The sequence below is a fragment of the Euprymna scolopes genome, chromosome 14 (assembly GCF_053919585.1).
Source record: "Euprymna scolopes isolate OS-2025 chromosome 14, ASM5391958v1, whole genome shotgun sequence".
Taxonomy (NCBI): domain Eukaryota; kingdom Metazoa; phylum Mollusca; class Cephalopoda; order Sepiida; family Sepiolidae; genus Euprymna; species Euprymna scolopes.
In genome coordinates, this window is record NC_136495.1 from 92,007,134 (window position 1) to 92,015,298 (window position 8,165).

An 8,165-nucleotide genomic window follows, 5' to 3' on the forward strand; every position below is an offset into this window, starting at 1 on the left:
AAGAAGGAATTCTAGTTTCACATAATTGAATAAGCTCTCCCTTCAATGCTCTTGGAAATTTCAAAAAGAGTATTTTGGCCATTAATTGGACCCCCGAAGAACCATCCTCAGAAAAATCACAATCGAGAGAGCTGGCCAATTTTTCCAGGATGGCAGCAGTTCTGCTGATGAAACTCCCAAGATCCTCATTTGGGGAGAAATCGATAATATCTTGAAATATCTTATCAATCATGTCATTACCATCTAGATATTCCCTTTTTAATACTGTGAGTGCTTGCTGGTAATTTGTATTGACACAACTCAAGTGATTAATCAGCAACAGAGAACATTTTAAAAAGTTCTATTTTTCTACATCATTTGTCATGCCTGCAGCACAATTTTCAAATCTTGACAAAAAAATTGTAAAAAACTCATTCTGTCATTTTCCATTTCACAACCACTGAACGTTGGTCCAGTGATCTTGACCTGAGGAAGTCTAACAGAAAATGATGAATGAACTATATCCATAGAAGGTCCAGGCGTATAAGGAAGGGAAGATCACTCCAAATAACCAGTAGCCTCCGGAGGATGTAACTGGAGAGAGAGATACTCTAATTCCTTCTGTATATTTAGCTAGGAACTTAGCCAATCGGACTCCTTAAGCTCTCTTTCCTCCTCTGAGACACAGGAAAGTTGCAACTTGCAGATGGAGATTTCAATTTCGTTGATATACTCCAAGATTTCTCTGTGGAATACAGAAAATATAGCAGGAGTAATCTCTGTGCTACGGGACATGCGAAGCCTACCCTTGATTTTCATCTTCAGAATGGAAATCCGGTTAAAGTGTTGCCCCCCTGGAATCTGCCACAGTTGAAGTATCAGAGGTTTCCATATGCTTGTAAGGTAATTGAACAATCTCCAGTATTGCCACTGCTGTTACTAATGCCGTTTAAGCTTCCGTTAGGAATTTGTGTTGAACTGGGTGTATTTTTCCGTGACCTTCTTCTCAGGTCTTGTAACTACATTAACATAAAAAAAAAGAATGAACTTACTCTTTACAAAGGAGGAAGGTTTTTATAACAATTACCTTCCTCTATTAGTATAAATAACCACAAAGCTATTGTTCTTCTTGGTTGTTGGAAGAGCATCCTCACCCCTGGCAGCTACACCCATGCAAGTTAGGTATTATTTACTACAATTGTCATGTCGTTCAATAACTGTTTTTTTTTTTTATCTAATCAAGTAATTTCTGTTTATATTATCATGTCGTCCAATAAATGTGTTGTCTTTCAGCAGATCGAGCAATTCCTTGTAAATATTCTCAGTTTGTTCAATCATTGTTTTATTTTTTTAGCAGATCGAGCCATTCCTTGTTATTATTCTTATGTCTCTAAATAATTGTTTGTTTTTTTTCATTAGATTGGGCTATTCCATTTGATAGGGCCATTTCTGTGTCTATATTCTTACATCATTCAATAAATGTTTTTTTCCTTGTTAATATTCTCATGTCGTCCAACAACTCTTTGTTTTCAGTAGATTGGGACAATATTCTTATGTCGTTCAATAACTATATTTTTTTCCGTAGATTGGGACAATATTCTTATGTCGTTCAATAACTATATTTTTTTCAGTAGATTGGGACAATATTCTTATGTCGTTCAATAACTATATTTTTTTCAGTAGATTGGGACAATATTCTTATGTCGTTCAATAACTATATTTTTTTCAGTAGATTGGGACAATATTCTTATGTCGTTCAATAACTATATTTTTTTCAGTAGATTGGGACAATATTCTTATGTCGTTCAATAACTATATTTTTTTCAGTAGATTGGGACAATATTCTTATGTCGTTCAATAACTATATTTTTTTCAGTAGATTGGGACAATATTCTTATGTCGTTCAATAACTATATTTTTTTCAGTAGATTGGGACAATATTCTTATGTCGTTCAATAACTATATTTTTTTCAGTAGATTGGGACAATATTCTTATGTCGTTCAATAACTATATTTTTTTCCGTAGATTGGGACAATATTCTTATGTCGTTCAATAACTATATTTTTTTCCGTAGATTGGGACAATATTCTTATGTCGTTCAATAACTATATTTTTTTCAGTAGATTGGGACAATATTCTTATGTCGTTCAATAACTATATTTTTTTCAGTAGATTGGGACAATATTCTTATGTCGTTCAATAACTATATTTTTTTCAGTAGATTGGGACAATATTCTTATGTCGTTCAATAACTATATTTTTTTCCGTAGATTGGGACAATATTCTTATGTCGTTCAATAACTATATTTTTTTCAGTAGATTGGGACAATATTCTTATGTCGTTCAATAACTATATTTTTTTCAGTAGATTGGGACAATATTCTTATGTCGTTCAATAACTATATTTTTTTCCGTAGATTGGGACAATATTCTTATGTCGTTCAATAACTATATTTTTTTCAGTAGATTGGGACAATATTCTTATGTCGTTCAATAACTATATTTTTTTCCGTAGATTGGGACAATATTCTTATGTCGTTCAATAACTATATTTTTTTCAGTAGATTGGGACAATATTCTTATGTCGTTCAATAACTATATTTTTTTCAGTAGATTGGGACAATATTCTTATGTCGTTCAATAACTATATTTTTTTCCGTAGATTGGGACAATATTCTTATGTCGTTCAATAACTATATTTTTTTCAGTAGATTGGGACAATATTCTTATGTCGTTCAATAACTATATTTTTTTCAGTAGATTGGGACAATATTCTTATGTCGTTCAATAACTATATTTTTTTCAGTAGATTGGGACAATATTCTTATGTCGTTCAATAACTATATTTTTTTCCGTAGATTGGGACAATATTCTTATGTCGTTCAATAACTATATTTTTTTCAGTAGATTGGGACAATATTCTTATGTCGTTCAATAACTATATTTTTTTCAGTAGATTGGGACAATATTCTTATGTCGTTCAATAACTATATTTTTTTCAGTAGATTGGGACAATATTCTTATGTCGTTCAATAACTATATTTTTTTCCGTAGATTGGGACAATATTCTTATGTCGTTCAATAACTATATTTTTTTCAGTAGATTGGGACAATATTCTTATGTCGTTCAATAACTATATTTTTTTCCGTAGATTGGGACAATATTCTTATGTCGTTCAATAACTATATTTTTTTCAGTAGATTGGGACAATATTCTTATGTCGTTCAATAACTATATTTTTTTCAGTAGATTGGGACAATATTCTTATGTCGTTCAATAACTATATTTTTTTCAGTAGATTGGGACAATATTCTTATGTCGTTCAATAACTATATTTTTTTCAGTAGATTGGGACAATATTCTTATGTCGTTCAATAACTATATTTTTTTCAGTAGATTGGGACAATATTCTTATGTCGTTCAATAACTATATTTTTTTCAGTAGATTGGGACAATATTCTTATGTCGTTCAATAACTATATTTTTTTCCGTAGATTGGGACAATATTCTTATGTCGTTCAATAACTATATTTTTTTCAGTAGATTGGGACAATATTCTTATGTCGTTCAATAACTATATTTTTTTCCGTAGATTAGGACAATATTCTTATGTCGTTCAATAACTATATTTTTTTCAGTAGATTGGGACAATATTCTTATGTCGTTCAATAACTATATTTTTTTCAGTAGATTGGGACAATATTCTTATGTCGTTCAATAACTATATTTTTTTCAGTAGATTGGGACAATATTCTTATGTCGTTCAATAACTATATTTTTTTCAGTAGATTGGGACAATATTCTTATGTCGTTCAATAACTATATTTTTTTCAGTAGATTGGGACAATATTCTTATGTCGTTCAATAACTATATTTTTTTCCGTAGATTGGGACAATATTCTTATGTCGTTCAATAACTATATTTTTTTCAGTAGATTGGGACAATATTCTTATGTCGTTCAATAACTATATTTTTTTCCGTAGATTGGGACAATATTCTTATGTCGTTCAATAACTATATTTTTTTCAGTAGATTGGGACAATATTCTTATGTCGTTCAATAACTATATTTTTTTCAGTAGATTGGGACAATATTCTTATGTCGTTCAATAACTATATTTTTTTCCGTAGATTGGGACAATATTCTTATGTCGTTCAATAACTATATTTTTTTCAGTAGATTGGGACAATATTCTTATGTCGTTCAATAACTATATTTTTTTCAGTAGATTGGGACAATATTCTTATGTCGTTCAATAACTATATTTTTTTCCGTAGATTGGGACAATATTCTTATGTCGTTCAATAACTATATTTTTTTCAGTAGATTGGGACAATATTCTTATGTCGTTCAATAACTATATTTTTTTCAGTAGATTGGGACAATATTCTTATGTCGTTCAATAACTATATTTTTTTCAGTAGATTGGGACAATATTCTTATGTCGTTCAATAACTATATTTTTTTCAGTAGATTGGGACAATATTCTTATGTCGTTCAATAACTATATTTTTTTCCGTAGATTGGGACAATATTCTTATGTCGTTCAATAACTATATTTTTTTCAGTAGATTGGGACAATATTCTTATGTCGTTCAATAACTATATTTTTTTCAGTAGATTGGGACAATATTCTTATGTCGTTCAATAACTATATTTTTTTCAGTAGATTGGGACAATATTCTTATGTCGTTCAATAACTATATTTTTTTCAGTAGATTGGGACAATATTCTTATGTCGTTCAATAACTATATTTTTTTCAGTAGATTGGGACAATATTCTTATGTCGTTCAATAACTATATTTTTTTCAGTAGATTGGGACAATATTCTTATGTCGTTCAATAACTATATTTTTTTCAGTAGATTGGGACAATATTCTTATGTCGTTCAATAACTATATTTTTTTCAGTAGATTGGGACAATATTCTTATGTCGTTCAATAACTATATTTTTTTCAGTAGATTGGGACAATATTCTTATGTCGTTCAATAACTATATTTTTTTCAGTAGATTGGGACAATATTCTTATGTCGTTCAATAACTATATTTTTTTCAGTAGATTGGGACAATATTCTTATGTCGTTCAATAACTATATTTTTTTCAGTAGATTGGGACAATATTCTTATGTCGTTCAATAACTATATTTTTTTCAGTAGATTGGGACAATATTCTTATGTCGTTCAATAACTATATTTTTTTCAGTAGATTGGGCAATTCCTTGTTATTTCCATGCCGTTCAATAGCAGTGCTGTTTTCAGTAGATTAGGCTATTCCTTGTTAATATTTTCATGTCGTTCAATGACTGTTTTTTTTTTCAGTAGATTAAGTCATTCCTTTTTATATTTACATGTTGTTCAATAGCTGTGTCTTTTTTTTCAGTAGATTGAGCCATTTTTTGTAAATATTCTAATGTCCTTCAATAATTTTTTTCAGTAGATTGGGCTATTTCTTGTTAATATTTTCATGTCGTTCAATAATTGTAATTTTTCAGTACATCGAGCTATTTTTGTTAATATTGTAATGCCGTCCAAAAACTGTTTTTTTGAGTAGATCGAGCAATTACTTGCTATTATTCTCATGTCGTTAGCTGTTTTTCTACAGATTTGGTCATTTATCCTTAATGTCATGTCTTTCAATAACGGTGTTTTTTCGGTAGATTGGACAATTCCTTGTTTATATTCTCATGTCATTAAATAACTGCATCGTCATTAGATTGGGCCATTCCTTGTCGTGCAATAACTGTGTTTTTTAGTAGATTGAGCCATATTTTGTTTAATATTCTCATGTCATTCAATAATTGTGTGTGTGTGTGTTTTTTAAGTAGATTGGGCTATTCCTGATTAATGTCCTCATGTCGTTCAATGACTGTGTTCTTTAAGTAGATTGAGCCATATTTTGTGTATGTTATCAGGTCGTTCACTTACTGTGTTTTTTTTCAGTAGATTGAGCTGTTTTTGTTAATATTCCCATGTCGTTCAATAAATGTGTTTCTTTTTTTCAGTAAATTGGGCTCTTCCTTATATTCTCATGTCGTTAAATAATTGTGTATTTTTTAGTAGACTAGCAGTTCAGCCCGGCTTTGCTCGGCCCCTGGGTACTGCGTATAAATACACTTTATGTAAGATTTTAAATGCTTAGACCAAAAATTGTCTGAGTAATTTCGTAGAGATCGCAGAGGTAATTTTTTAAAAACTTTCACCCCAATTTTGACCCCTCAACATTTATTATTTTGGTCTCAAATCCAAATACAAAGTTTTACCCATGTCCAAGTTACCTACATCTAACATTTCAAGTGTTTAGACCCAAAATTAGCAGAGAAATTTGGAAGAATCTGCAAAGTCAACTCTTTCAACTTGAATCTCTTGGCAGCCAAATGTTCGCCCCAAAACTGATTAAAATGCTTGCCGCATGTCTGAATACCCGTTATTTACAAATTTCAAATGTTTAAAGCCAAAATTGGCTGAGTAGTTTGCTAGACACTGCAAAGGTCAAATCTTCTGACCTTTGACCCCTTGGCAGCTGAAATTTTTGACCTAAACGAATAAAAAGCTTGCCCTATCTCTGAATACCCTTTATGTAAAAATTTCAAATGTTTAGACCAGAAATTGGCTGAGTAATTTGGCAGAGAACGCAGAGGTCAAATTTCTTTTTTACTTGGACCCCAATTTTGACCACATAACATTTATTTTTTGAGGCTTACATTAAATTAAAAGTCCATGTCCAAGTAACCTACATGTAAAATTTAAAGTGTTTAGGCCCAAAATTGGCGTAGGAGTTTGATAGAGTTTTCAAAGGTCAAATCCTTGAACTTTAACCCCTTGCCTGCCAAATTACTGGTCGAAAACCGGTTAAAAAGATTTTCCCAAATCTCAATACTCCTTATGTCAAATCTCGAGTCTCTAGACTGAAAATTGACTTATTTGGTAGGGAAATGTACATAGACACACTTTTCACTTTTTCACTTTTATAGATGTATAGATTGGGCCATTCCTTGTTAATATACTTACGTTGTTTAATTACTGTATTTTTTTCATCAGATTGGGCCATTTATTGTTAATATTCCCATGTTTATTGTTTTCAGTAGATTGAGCGATTCCTTTGTTATTATTATTTTTTTTACATAGGCATCACCACTTATCAAGGCTCAGAGGCCACTCGAGGATAAGGGTTAAAGAATATAACAGTAGTCAATTGGACAATATAGTAATCGTTAGTAATGGAAATTTGCTAAATTTGTTAACTTTAGTGGAACAGCTCATCAAGAACTTGTTTAGATTGGGCTTGAAGACAACCATATTGTAGTCAGCTGGAAAGCAGGAAAACGGAAGATAGTTCCTCAGGCGTGCAGTTCTAAGAAAGAAGCTTTATTCATGCAATCTACGTTTATGTTTAGGAACAGATAAAGAGTGTGGGAAATTATTGATAGTGTTTTCAGCTAGAAACGTGTTTCTTGTGAAAGTTTGGTGAGGGGGGGCATAGATTGAAGTTCAGTCGAACACTTGCCATGAAAATAACGATAAAGCAAAGACAAACTTGCAAGATCTCTTCTGTAAGAAAGAGGTTGCAGGGAAGAGAAAAGGAGATCTCCTACGAAGCCACGAAGTCTCATGTCGTGTGTGTTTTAATTAGATTGATCCATTCCTTGTTAGTAATCCCATTTCGTTAAATAACTATGTTTTTTTTCAGTAGATTGTCAATATTCTTTCAACAACCGTGTTTTTTTTTTATTCAGTTGATTAGACCGGTCCTTGTTAATATTCTCAGACGGTTCTATAACTTTGTTTTTTTTTTTTCAGTAGATTAGGCCATTAATTGTTTATATTCTGTAGATTAGGCCATTAATTGTTTATATTCTGTAGCAGAAACAAATGTAACTTTTTCTTCCGCAAATCAATGCCTCTCCCCCGTGTGATTTGGCCACTAACCAATCACGGCGCATTGATCCTTTTTCTCCCCTAAGGAACTCGGATAGCTTCCAGTTTGAAGGAAAAAAACTCCTTCTTACCAAAAGAGACGCCAAGTAGAAAGGACCCTTCCCCCCCTCTCTCTCTCTCTCTCTCTCTCTCTCTCTCTCTCTCTCTCTCTGTGTTATTTCATCCGGTATCGACGATTCCCACAGGGAATAACTACCGTGACTGCACCAGGTGGCCAGAGTCGGGTTTTGACCAGGAATATGTCTC